Source organism: Moschus berezovskii, chromosome 7, assembly GCF_049115385.1.
Source record: "Moschus berezovskii isolate FMDL1 chromosome 7, NW_MosBer_1.0, whole genome shotgun sequence".
NCBI lineage: Eukaryota > Metazoa > Chordata > Mammalia > Artiodactyla > Moschidae > Moschus > Moschus berezovskii.
Genome location: NC_142466.1, coordinates 101,636,467 through 101,650,658, shown reverse-complemented (window position 1 = coordinate 101,650,658; position 14,192 = coordinate 101,636,467). Strand labels below are relative to the sequence as shown.

The window sequence follows — 14,192 nt, the reverse complement described above, 5'->3', positions numbered from 1 at the left end:
GTTTTGAGAAATTTTAATTTTTTTTTTTGTTGCTGGTGATGCATTCCTGTGAAAATTTTAGACCCAGAGATCAAACCCATGAGACCATAATATTTGTGACACACACTCATTTAACATTTAACAGAATGAGTTGAAATAGCCTTAAAAAAAATCAACCTGTAAGTTCCTTGTTCTCAATGGTGTTGGCTTTTGCTACAGTGGTATAAACTCTTCACCACCAAGTGAGGAAAGTTTGATATAACATGCATCAATATTATATCATGTATGATGAAAATTATACATGGTTCAGTTCAGTTCAGTTCAGTCGCTCAGTCGTATCCATCTCTCTGCGACCCCATGAGTCACAGCAGGCCAGGCTTCCCTGTCCATCACCAACTCCCGGAGTTCACTCAAACTCTCCTCCATCCAGTCGGTGATGCCATCCAGCCATCTCATTCTCTGTAATCCCCTTCTCCTCCCGCCCCCAATCCCTCCCAGCATCAGAGTCTTTTCCAGTGAGTCAACACTTCGCATGAGGTGGCCAAAGTATTGGAGCTTCAGCTTTATCATCAGTCCTTCCAATGAACACCCAGGAGTGACCTCCTCCAGAATGGACTTGTTGGATCTCCCTGTAGTCCAAGGGATTCTCAAGAGTCTTCTCCAATACCACAGTTCAAAAGCATCAATTATTCCACGATCAACTTTCTTCACAGTCCAACTCTCACATCCATACATGACCACGGGAAAAACCATAGCTTTGACTAGATGGATCTTGGTTGGCAAAGTAATGTCTCTGCTTTTCAATATGCTATCTAGGTTGGTCAAAACTTTCCTTCCAAGGAGTAAGTGTCTTTTAATTTCATGGCTGCAATCAGCATCCGCAGTGATTTTGGAGCCCCCCAAAATAAAGTCAGCCACTGTTTCCACTGTTTCCCCATCTATTTGCCATGAAGTGATGGGACCAGATGCCATGATCTTAGTTTTCTGAATGTTGAGCTTCAAGCCAACTTTTTCACTCTCCTCTTTCACTTTCATCAAGAGGCTTTTTAGTTCCTCTTCACTTTCTGCTATAAGGGTAGTGTCATCTGCATATCTGAGGTTATTGATATTTCTCCTGGTAATTTTGATTCCAGCCTGTGCTTCTTCCAGCCCAGCGTTCCTCATGATGTACTCTGCATATAAGTTAAATAAGCAAGGTAACAATATACAGCCTTGACGTACTCCTTTCCCTATTTGGAACCAGTCTGTTGTTCCATGTCCAGTTCTAACTGTTGCTTCCTGACCTGCATACAGCTTTTTCAAGAGGCAGGTCAGGTGGTCTGGTATTCCCATGTCTCTCAGAATTTTCCACAGTTTTCTGTGATCCACACATTCAAAGGCTTTGGCATAGTCAATGAAGCAGAAATAGATGTTTTTCTGTAACTCTCTTGCTTTTTCCATGATCCAACTGATGTTGGCAATTTGATCTCTGGTTCCTCTGCCTTTTTTTAAAACCAGCTTGAACATCTGGAAGTTCACAGTTCATCTGAGACGAGTGCAATTGTGCGGTAGTTTGAACATTCTTTGGCATTGCCGTTCTTCGGGATTGGAATGAAGACTGACCTTTTCCAGTCCTGCGGCCAATGCTGAGTTTTCCAAATTTGCTGGCATATTTAATGCAGCACTTTCACAGCATCATCTTTCAGGATTTGAATTAGCCCGCCTGGAATTCCATCACCTCCACTAGTTTTGTTCATAGTGATGCTTTCTAAGACCCACTTGACTTCACATTCCAAGATGTCTGGCTCTAGGTCAGTGATCACGCCATCGTGATTATCTTGGTCGTGAAGATCTTTTTTGTACAGTTCTTCTGTGTATTCTTGCCACCTCTTCTTAATATCTTCTGCTTCTGTCAGGTCCATACCATTTCTGTACTTTATTGAGCACATCTTTGCGTGAAATGTTCCCTTGGTATCTCTAATTTTCTTGAAGAGATCTCTTGTTTTTCCTGTTCTGTTATTTTCCTCTATTTCTTTGCATTGATTGCTGGGGAAGGCTTTCTTATCTCTCCTTGCTATTCTTTGGAACTCTGCATTCAGATGCTTATATCTTTCCTTTTCTCCTTTGCTTTTCGCTTCTCTTCTTTTCACAGCTATTTGTAAGGCCTCCTCAGACAACCATTTTGCTTTTTTGCATTTCTTTTCCATGGGGATGGTCTTGGTCCCTGTCTCCTGTACAATGTCATGAACCTCCATCCAGAGTTCATCAGACACTCTGTCTGTTAGATCTAGTCCCTTAAATCTATTTCTCACTTCCACTGTATAATCATAAGGGATTTGATTTAGTTCATATCTGAATGGTCTAGTGGCTTACCCTACTTTCTTCAATTTCAGTCTGAATTTGGCAATAAGGAGTTCATGATCTGAGCCACAGTCAGCTCCTGGTCTTGTTTTTGCTGACTGTATAGAGCCTCTCCATCTTTGGCTGCAAAGAATATAATCAATCTGATTTCAGTGTTGACCATCTGGTGATGTCCATGTGTAGAGTCTTCTCTTGTGTTGTTGGAAGAGGGTGTTTGCTATGACCAGTGTGTTCTCTTGGCAAAACTCTATTAGCCTTTGCCCTGCTTCATTCCATGCTCCAAGGCCAAATTTGCCTGTTACTCCAGGTGTTTCTTGACTTCCTCCTTTTGCATTCCAGTCCCCTATAATGAAAAGGACATCTTTTTTGGGTGTTAGTTCTAAAAGGTCTTGTAGGTCTTCATAGAACTGTTCAACTTTGGATTCTTCAGCATTACTGTTTGGGGCATAGGCTTGGATTAGTGTAATATTGAATGGTATGCCTTGGAAACGAACAGAGATCATTCTGTCGTTTTTAAGATTGCATCCAAGTAATGCATTTCAGACTCGTTTGTTGACCATGATGGCTACTTCCAGATGATCAAGCAGGTTTTAGGAAAGGCAGAGGCACTAGAGATCAAGTTGCCAACATCCGCTAGATCATTGAGAAAGCAAGAGAGTTCCAGAAAAGCATGTATTTCTGCTTCATTGACTATGCCAAAGCCTTTGATTGCGTGGATCACAATAAACTGTGGAAAATTCTGAAAGAGATGGGAATACCAGACCACCTGACCTGCCTCTTGAAAAAGTTGTATGCAGGTCAGGAAGCAACAGTTAGAACTGGACATGGAACAACAGACTGGTTCCAATAAGGAAAAGGAGTACGTCAAGGTTGTATATTGTCACCCTGCTTATTTAACTGATATGCAGAGTACATCATGAGGAACACTGGGCTGGAAGAAGCACAAGCTGGAATCAAGATTACTGGGAGAAATATCAATAACCTCAGATATGCAGATGACACTACACTTATGGCAGAAAGTGAAGAGGAACTAAAAAACCTCTTGATGAAAGTGAAAGAGGAGAGTGAAAAAGTTGGCTTGAAGCTCAGCATTCAAAAACTAAGATCATGGCATCTGGTCCCATCACTTCATGGGAAATAGATGGGGAAACAGTGGAAACAGTGGCTGACTTTATTTTTTGGGGCTCCAAAATCACTGCAGGTGCTGATTGCAGCCATGAAATTAAAAGACGCTTGCTCCTTGGAAGGAAATTTATGACCAACCTAGACAGTATATTAAAGAGCAGAGCCATTACTTTGCCAACCAAGTTCCGTCCTGTCAAGGCTATGGTTTTTCTCGTGGTCATGTATGGATGTGAGATTTGGACTGTGAAGAAAGCTGATCGCTGAAGAATTGATGCTTTTGAACTGTGGTGCTGGAGAAGACTCTTGAGAGTCCCTTGGACTGCAAGGAGATCCAACCAGTCCATTCTAAAGGAGATCACTCCTGGGTGTTCATTGGAAGGACTGATGCTAAAGCTGAAAGTCCAATACTTTGGCCACCTCATGCGATGAGTTGACTCACTGGAAAAGACTCTGATGCTGGGAAGGATTGGGGGTAGGGGGGTGAAGGGGACGACAGAGAATGAGATGGCTGGATGGCATCACCAACTCGATGGACATGAGTTTGAGTGAACTCCGGGAGTTGGTGATGGACTGGGAGGCCTGGTGTGCTGTGATTCATGGGGTCGCAAAGAGTCGGACACGACTGAGCGACTGAACTGAACTGAACTGAAGTCTATTCTGGCTTTGACATTTAGAAAGAAAGAGAGGAGATATTTAATTTAGTTGGTAAATATTTAATTATCTTAGGATTGGATTCAGAAATCATTTTAGAGAAAGATAAAATGTAAAATGTCTTGGAGTACTGAAGACTCTGACAGAGGTCTAAGATAAGGATGAAGAAATTAGTGGGATTCAATCTGGATGAGAAAAGGAAAATACTTCATTGGTTTGCTTCTTAAAGTGGACAAAAGAGTGGTGAAGTGAGACAGAAGGGAGAGTTGGGACATGAAGGGCCAGAACCAGAGCACTGGAAAGGAAAGAAAACTGAGTGCTGGGTGGGGAAACCCCACAGAGAAACCCTCAGTGGAAATGAAGGTGTATACTGACCAAAGTGGATGTTAGAGACCTGGCATGCCTAACTTTTGCCTTTCTGGAAATACTAAGTAAAGTGTTTTATTTTCACACATGGATTGGGGGTTGAAGTTTTAACAGATTGTGAAAAATATGATAAATTTTTAAAATTTGACTCATTGTGGGTTAGCACAAGAGCAGAGTTCAGGCAATTATGGTTCTGGAAAGCGGGGTGTCCTTGAAATCATAAACACATTACTGTGATTCTCTGAAATATTAGAGAGACCATGAAATTGGGATTATGGAGGGAGAATTTCAAGCAAGTTAATCTAGATCTTTCATATCTGTACTAGATAGGAATTAACTTCTTTGTGTAGATTAGGAAATCAAATTTCAAAAAGTTCAAGTGAGGATTTGCCTAATTTTATGTACCAGCAAGAACCATGATTTGATTTAGAGCCCAAATTTCACACTGAGGATAGCGTTCTTTCTCTACAGAGGATGACTGGAACCTCTTCTTTTAGTAAACGTTGTCTTCATCCTCTTTCCTTTCAGATTCTACATCAAATAAGGTTTAAAAGCTAATTCAACTACATTCTTTAATGTCACATGTAAAAAAGCAGATGTAAATTAATTGAGAAATCTTCAGGATTTTATTTTGGCTTAGAGATATATGGTAAAATTGTATGCATTTTACATGTATCAGAAGTTAACATATTCAAGGAAGCAATGTGTTATTAAAAATCTTTAGTGCAAGTTATCATCTTGCTGGACTGTGGGGAACAAGCTCTTGAAGCTCACAGTGCAAGGTGGGAAGAATAGGGACATGCACATCTGAGTATAGTTCATTGTGATATACTTCAATAACATATGCACAAAGAATGAAACTGCAATTAAGATTTTTGCACATGGTTTTGATGATTGAGCAATGTTATTAAGAATAATATGAAAGACAAGATTGCAGATGGGAAACAGACACTCCAAGGAGGTAAAATATATATTAAAGACATAGAAATGTTAAATTCATGATGAGTATAGGAATGACAAGTCTGTAGCTATTTCAGAGCAGGAAGTGTGCAAGGAAATAGAGTATTGGGAGATGAGGATAGAGATGTAGATAAAAGAGAACACGAGGCCTATGTATGTGAAGGCTCATCTGAGCCTGCTCTTTAGAAAGTGATTTTTAAACATATGTCTCAATATGTGATTGATTGTAAGATATGTTGTAAGAATTTTATTTGAATAATAACATACTAAAACTTTGAAAGTGATTTTGTTTCTAAGAAAGGAAAGTGTTCAATATTATTTTCATATTCAAATTGCCTTCTTGAGGAGAGAAATTGGGTGACATTATAGTTGGAGATGACTGAAGCAACTTAGCATGCACACACGCATAGTCACTGGACTCCAGCCAATCTTCTCAGTCTTATCTCCTAATGTTCCTTGTGTCAGTGCGTCTGTCTACTCATAAGATAATTTTCAGCTTTATGAAGGGCAAGCAAACTCTCTCTCATTATAACTTTGTAAAAAATTGCTCCTCACTTGGCACATCTCCTGTGGTCCTTGACCTGATTAAGTTCAGTGCTACTTTTGATTGATCATCTGCACCCAACATAGAGATAGGGTTCTTTTTCTGTTTGCCTATTGTCCTGGGGCATGCATATTATGGTATTGACTGCCCTATATTTGATTATGAACTGCGTGAAAGAAGGACTTGTGTTAGCTCTAGATTCTCAGTGTATTTAGTTAATGTGGCATGAATCAGTGAATAATTAATATGATATTGCTAGTAATATTGGAGGGCAATGCTCTTTTTAAAGTTCTCCTAACAAAAACCCCTTGAAAGTTGCTAGAATGTAAAATTAAACATAGGCCATGTATACTTTTATTTACTACTACTGATGGACAAGGAGGATTAAAATGGGCAAGACAGACTCAACAGTCATTTCTAATTTTTTTCTTTCTGGGATTTACTCACTGTCCCAAAGTTGAAATCACCATATTTGTGCTGTGCTTGCTGATGTACTTGATCACTTTACTGGGTAATAGTATTCTGATTTCTTTAAGTGTCCTGGATTCTCACCTACACATATATATGTATTTCTTCAGCAACCTGTCATGTCTGTCTGGACATCTGGTATACTTCTGTCCTGACTCCAATGCTGGCAAACTTTGTTTCAGGGAAAAACATCATCTCATTCTCAGGGTGCGCTGCCCAGATGTACTTCTCTTTGGCCATGGGCCCCACTGAGTGTGTGCTCTTGTCTGTGATGGCATATGACTGATGTGTGGCCACCCGCAACCCTCTGAGGTACCTCATTATCATGAACAAAAAAGCTTATGTACAGACTGCAGTTGGCTATTGGGTGACAGGCTCCTTCACTGCCCTGGTGGAAATGGTTTCTGTGTTGCAGCTGTCTTTGAGTGGAAGTAGATGTCATTTCCAGAGAAGGCAATGGCAAGCCACTCCAGTACTCTTGCCTAGAAAATCCCATGGATGGAGGAGCCTGGTAGGCTGCAGTCCGTGGGGTCGCTGAGTCAGACACGACTGAGCGACTTCACTTTCACTTTTCACTTTCACACATTGGAGAAAGAAATGGCAACCCACTCCAGTGTTCTTGCCTGGAGAATCCCAGGGACGGGGGAGCCTGGTAGGCTTCCGTCTATGGGGTCACACAGAGTTGGACACAACTGAAGTGACTTAGCAGCAGCAGTAGCAGATGTCATTTCATTTGTGAGATTCTGGCTGTCCTGAAATTGGCTTGTGTAGACACTTCCAAGTTTCAGTTAATCATGTTGGTGATCTGTGTACTTCTTTTTTGTGCTGATTCTGCTCATTTTTATTTCTTTCATGTCCATCCTCTCCAGCATCCTAAGAATCAGCTCAGTGAATGGTCGAAGCAAAGCCTTTTCAACATGTGCAGCCCACCTGAGTGTAGTGGATTTGTTCTATGGGACAGCTCTCTCCTTGTATCTGAAGCCCTCAGCTGTAGATTCACAGGAAATAGATAAATTTATGGCTCTACTCTATGTGGTTTTAATCCTCATGTTGAATCCAATGATCTAAAGTCTAAGCAACAAAAAGATGAAAACAGCTGTGAAAAAGATGCTGATTAAGAACCCCTTTTGTACTTTCTTAGTCCCCAGTGGCGGAGAAGGCAATGGCAACCCACTCCAGTACTCTTGCCTGGAAAATCCCATGGGCGGAGGAGCCTGGTAGGCTGCAGTCCATGGGGTCACTAAGAGTCGGACACGACTGAGCGACTTCCCTTTCACTTTTCACTTTCATGCATTGGAGAAGGAAATGGCAACCCACTCTAGTGTTCTTGCCTGGAGAATCCCAGGGACGTGGGAGCCTAGTGGGCTGCCATCTATGGGGTCACACAGAGTAGGACACAACTGAAGCGACTTAGCAGCAGCAGCAGTCCCCAGTGGCAAATAACATAAATAACAGTGATAAGCACTTGTGAAAACACATAAATTTAAGGAATGTTTAGTGGTCAAGGTACATCAGAGCATTGGAACTGGGGAATACAGTCATTTCAAATGTGACATGTGGTTTCCTAAGTCTGTTTCTTGATCTATAATTGAAGTTGTTAGATCATACAAAAATATATAAGTATATCTCAAACTCTTACATGGATCTTAATGATGAGAAATTTTATTTCAGGGAGTTAGAATATAAAATTAACTAATTTCAATGTAGCCAACTACTGAGCATTCAGTATTATAAATATGTATTATATAAGCATAGTCACTAGTAGATTTTTGAGCTAATTTACAATTAACATTTTTCTGAATAGTGACATTTGATGATAGCAATCGTATATTCCATAAATGTGTGGTTGTGTTTTACATATTTGGGTATGCTTTTGTATCCAGATAGATGTGTGGGAATGTCTGTGTACAAATATAAAAGTCTGCATAAAAATAATCCTAAATAAAACTGGGGTGGAGATGTGTCATTAGGAACAAAAAATCAGAGTTTAATGATATGTTGTTTATCATAGAGTGCTGACTTTATATTATTAACTCAAAGAAACTACAGAGTACCTCAGTGAAACTATCAGCTCATTTCTGTTGTGCTTTTTTCAGATGCCTGGTTGTTTAAATCCAAGAATATAGATGAACTATTAACATTTAGTGAAGAAAGGCAAGACATGAACCCTATATTACAGAATTTGCAATACCCGAGACTCATTAAATTGACAGAAAATATTGAAATGTATGAAGATATCTTATTCTATAAACCACAATGTAAGAGTAATTACAAAGTGTACAGTCAGCAGCTTTTGTAACATTTATATTCTGCCTGTGGACCATTTGCTTAAATGTGAGGTTGATATGCACATCTAATTTATCCTTTATCATGAAGATGTCACAGCGCTAATGGAATTATAGTGATGGCTTTAATTCAAGCTTAAAATTACCACTTGCAGAAAGATAGAGAAGCTGTAGAGGGTAAATCTTAGAGCAAGTGAGAAAATCATACTAAATGTTGAACTAGTCTGTCCAAAGAGTAACAACCTCATCAAAACAGGTAGATAGGTTGTGGTTATTGTATTAATGCCTTGGGACAATGTTCTATGGCCATTGAAAGAGTAGAAGAATGAAAGAGTGGAGATAATTGTAGAGAAGAATGACTAGCACTCTTTGTGCCAAGGAGGAAGGAGAGTATACATAAATAACAACTAACACAGTGATTGGATTTAAAGCAATTATTAATTTCAGCCAATCATGCTCACTCATTCTACCTTCATTCAGAGATTTACTCTACACTTCTGTGGAAAGAACTATTATGCTTCTGATTTACAAAATCAATACTTGTCAACTTAATTATTACTACCACAGGAATAGCAGTGTGGTATTATGGAAAAGCACGGGCTTTAGAACCAAAGAACTCAGGATTGCATTTGTACTCCTCCATGTCTTGGTTATTTAGTTTGGAATATGGACAGAGTACTGCCTACTGACTACTGACATGACAATCATGAGAGATAATTATGAGGCTGACAAGACAGTTAAATGAGAAAATATTGAATAAATCTGAAAGCAGTAGTCAATTGATAATGATTTTTTATTAGTCCCTGGTGGCTCAGATGGTAAAGTGTCTTCCTAGAATACGGGGGACACGGGTTCAATCCCTGGGTTGGGAAGATCTCCTGGAGAAGGAAATGGCAACTCACTCCAGTATTCTTGCCTGGAAAATCCCATGGACGGAGGAGTCTGGTAGGCTACAGTCCATGGGGTTGCAAAGAGTCAGACACGACTGAGCAACTTCACTTTCTTTCTTTCACTTTATTGTCAAAGGATGCTCTTTCCTGTGTGCTATTTGAAGGAGAAAAAATCATGCTATTGCCTACAAGGATCCTGATAAATGTATCTAGGTTCAGTTTGAGACATTAGAGTGGTGTTTTTGGATGGTGACATCTAGTAATTATTTAGTGTCATTTTTTCTCCAAGCTAATCTTGATATTTTGATTCCTGAATAACACACTTTAAACAACAGGACGTGAACGGAGAAATTCCAGGTGTTCAAACTGGATTTAGAAAAGGCAGAGGAACCAGAGATCAAATTGCCAACGTCTGTTGGATCATAGAAAAAGCAAGAGAGTTCCAGAAAAATATCTACTTCTGCTTTATTGACTATGCCAAAACCTTTGATCCTGTAGATCACAACAAACTGTGGAACATTCTTCAAGAGATGGGAATATCAGACCACCTGACCTGCCTCCTGAGAAATCTATATGCAGTTCAAGAAGCAACAGTTAGAACTGGACATGGAACAACAGACTGGTTCCAAATCAGGAAAGGAGTACATCAAGGCTGTATATTGTCATCCTGCTTATTTAACTTACATGAAGAGTACATCATGTGAAATGCCAGACTGGATGAAGCACAAACTGGAATCAAGATTGCTGGGAGAAATATCAATAACCTCAGATATGCAGATGACACCACCCTTATGGCAGAAAGCAAAGAGGAACTAAAGAGCCTCTTGATGAAAGTGAAAGAGGAGAGTTGAAAAGCTGGCTTAAAATTCAACATTCAAAAAACAATGATCATGGCATCTGGTCCCATCACTTCATGGAAAATAGAAGGGGGAAGAATGGAAACAGTGAGAGACTTTTATTTTTGGGGGCTCCAAAATCACTGCAGACATGAAATTAAAAGACAATTTCTCCTTGGAAGAAAAGCTATGACCAACTTAGATAGCATGTTAAAAAGCAGAGACATTACTCTGCTGACAAAGTCCGTCTAGTCAAGGCTATGGTTTTTCCAGCAGTCATGTATGGATGAATTAGACTATAAAGAAATCTGAGCGCCAACAAATTGTTGCTTTTGAACTGTGATGTTGGAGAAGACTCTTGAGAGTCCCTTGAACTGCAAGGAGAACAAATCTTTCAATCCTAAAGGAAATCAGTCCTGAATATTCATTGAAGGACTGATGCTGAAGCTGAAGTTCCCATACTTTGGCTACCTGATGTAAAAACTGACTCCTTGGAAAACACCCTGATTCTGGGAAAGATTGTAGGCAGGAAGAGAAGGGGACAACAGACGATGAGATGGTTGAATGGCATCACCAACTCAATGGGCATAAGTTTGAGCAAACTCTGGGAATTGGTGATAGACAGGGAAGCCTGGCATGCTGCATTCCATGGGGTTGCAAAGAGTCGGACACGACTGAGTGACTGAACTGAACTGAAAATAACTCACTAACACTCTACTTCTTACAAGATGAAAAAGATCACAAGTTTAATTTTACTTAATGGACAAAATTGCAAACAAAATGTATGTGATAACATTTCTAAAAATACATTTTAGGAAGTTATAGGTTCTGAGAACCACTGTCCTTAATTACTCCCATCTCTCAGAATACATATATATGCAAATCCTTCAAATACATGGTTGAATTATGCTGCTGCTGCTGCTGCTAAGTCGGTTCAGTTGTGTCCGACTCTTTGCGACCCCATAGACGGCAGCCCACCAGGCTCCCCCGTCCCTCTCCAGGCAAGAACACTGGAGTGGGTTGCCATTTCCTTCTCCAATGCATGAAAGTGAAAAGTGAAAGTGAAGTCGCTCAGTCGTGTCCAATTCTTGGCAACCCCATGGACAGCAGCCTACCAGTCTCCTCCGTCATGGGATTTTCTAGGCAAAAGTACTGGAGTGGCTTGCCATTGCCTTTTCAGTGAATTATGCTAGTGTATCTTTATCTCCTTTTAAAAATTTTTCCTTCGGTTTTATTAAATTATAGTTGATTTATAGTATTTTATTAGTTTCAGGAATACAAGATAGTGATTCTGTATTTTAATAGAATATATTCAATTTAGTTATATAAAACAATGGATATTTTTCCCTCTTCTGCATAATATATCCTGCTGCTCACTTATTTTATACATAGTAGTTTGTGTCTCTTAGTCCTATAGCCCATCTTGTTCCTCCCACATATGTTTGGTGACCAGACACTGGTGACCTCTATTTTGTTCTCTGTATCTGTGTGTCTTACTGTTTTGTTGCATACATTCATTTATTTTATTTTTTAGATTCTTCATAATAGTGATAGCAGAGTATTTTTTGTTTTCTGACTCATTTCACTAAGCTCTAGGTCCATCCATGTTGCTACAGATGGCAGAATTTTATTCTTTTTGTGACTAACAGTTTCTTCTCTCTCTCTCTCTGTGTATATATATAAATATATATATATATGAACATCACGTCTCTCTATCCATTTATCTGTTGATGGACACCTAGGTTTCTTCCATATCTTGGCTATTGTAAATAGTACTTTTCCACTGGGTAAATTTTGGAAGGATTTTCAGAATAAATAACATTCAGAATGTATTTAATTAAATGACTGTGATGCCACCATGGGGAATATATCATGATAGGAATGAAGTAACATATATTATTGTCATTAAATGTGAAAGAACATGATATATTTGGATAACTACATAATGAATACAGCACAGTGCGTGCAGAGGGGGTGGGATAAACACAACAAGGGAAAAAAGGAGGAAAAATTTGTACTAGAAAAATTAGGTTGGGGCCAGATCCAGTCCCTGAGTAAAACAAAAATGAGTAATAAACAGAAAAAACATGAACTCATATAGTTCTCTCAAAAAGGGGAGTGAAATATGTTTTACTTGTTAAGTATTTTTGGAAAACATAATTTCAAATTTTTTTTTTGTTTCTAAAAGTTTACTCCCACTTTTAACACTAGCTGTCCTTATTTTCATAAAAGATAAAATCAGATTATTACCTTGAAATTTCCTTCCAATTTTTAGATTCTGTGATTTTACATATATCCTTTAGTTTCTTTGTTCTACTTGTATTGAAAGCCTTGCCTCAAATATATGAGTTTATTTTGTGCATAAGCTCAAAGTTGTAAGTTCCTCATCCTTTCCTTCAGAAGCAGTCTAGTTGTCTATTTTCTCATAGCTCCAGGCACCTCTGTATTTTTCAGGCTATAGATGATAGGACTGAGCATGGGTGTGACTACTGCATAGAACATGGCAATCAGTTTGTCCGAAGAAGCATCTTAGACTTGGTTTATATACATTAAAAGGAGTGACACATAAAACACAGTCACCACTATAATATGGGCTGAGCAGATGGAAAAAGCCTTTTTTCTTCCTCCAGATGAATTGGTTCTTAGTACAATAGAAAGGATGAAAATGTAGGAGATGAAAATCAATAGTAATGAAACAAACAAAAACATTACACTGCCAAACATTAGAGTATTCTCATTCAAGGAAATATCTGTGCAAGCCAGCTTGAGAAAGGCCAATATTTCATAAAAAAAATGATGACATTTTTCCCATAGAAGGGCAAGTGTACTGCAATAATTGTTTGTGTCAATGAGTTGAGAAAGCCCCATCTTTATGCGAGAGCTGCCATTTGAATACAAAGTGCCTTGCTCATAATGATAGGGTATCTCAAAGGCATGCAGATGGCTATGTAACAGTCATGTGCCATCACTGCTAGGATCACACACTCTGTGGATGCCATGGTGAAGGAGACAGATATCAGAACAACACATCTAGTGAAGGAGATTTTTTTTTTTTCCTCTGATAGAAAGTGTGTCATTGTTGAGGGGATAAAGGAGGATGTGCACAATATATCAAGAAAGGAAAGATTACCGAGAAAGAAGTACATAGGGATGTAAAAGTGGGAATCCAGGAGAGATGATCAAAGTGCTGTTCCCTAGGAGGATCACCAGGTACATCACCAAGAGTATCACAAAAAGGAATTTTTTGGCTCTCGGGTACTCAGAAAGTTCCTGAAGAATGAATTCAATGCCTGTTGAATTGGTTCTTTCCATTTTAATTTTTCACACCTGGAGTATTCCAGAAGAGATGTAGGTGTTAAGGAGTCTATACAGTATTATCATATGAAGTAAGAGGAGGAAGGGAAAGTAGCTGGTTGGTTTTAGTTATGAAATTAGCTCTTTATATTCCTCTTCCTGCTTATAAGTTATGGAGTAGAGAATGCACAATAGTTACACTGGTAGTTTTATTAAAAATACAAACTCTTGTGTTCTATTTTCTGAGATTGTGATACAGAAGTTCTGAGATAGGGAAGAACTATTTGCATTTTTAAAAGTTTGTTATTTCCGACTTACTTGAACCACAGATGTACTATGATAATTGTTATTTTGGAAATAGCATGCTTAATATCTTAAGAATATTGATTTATTTGGTCTTGTGTCATGTCAGTCATTAACAGTAACATTGGTTTCAGTTCAGTTCAGTTTAGTC

The 14,192-nt window shown here is 38.9% G+C and overlaps 2 pseudogenes; one reads left to right on the top strand and one right to left on the bottom strand.

Annotated features, from left to right (window-relative positions):
• The first annotated feature begins 4,368 nt into the window (after positions 1–4,368).
• Positions 4,369–8,732, top strand: LOC148777466 (olfactory receptor 13F1-like; annotated as a pseudogene).
• Positions 8,733–12,811: 4,079 nt separating this feature from the next.
• LOC148777465 (olfactory receptor 13C3-like) lies at positions 12,812–13,756 on the bottom strand (annotated as a pseudogene).
• Between the last annotated feature and the right edge of the window lie 436 nt (positions 13,757–14,192).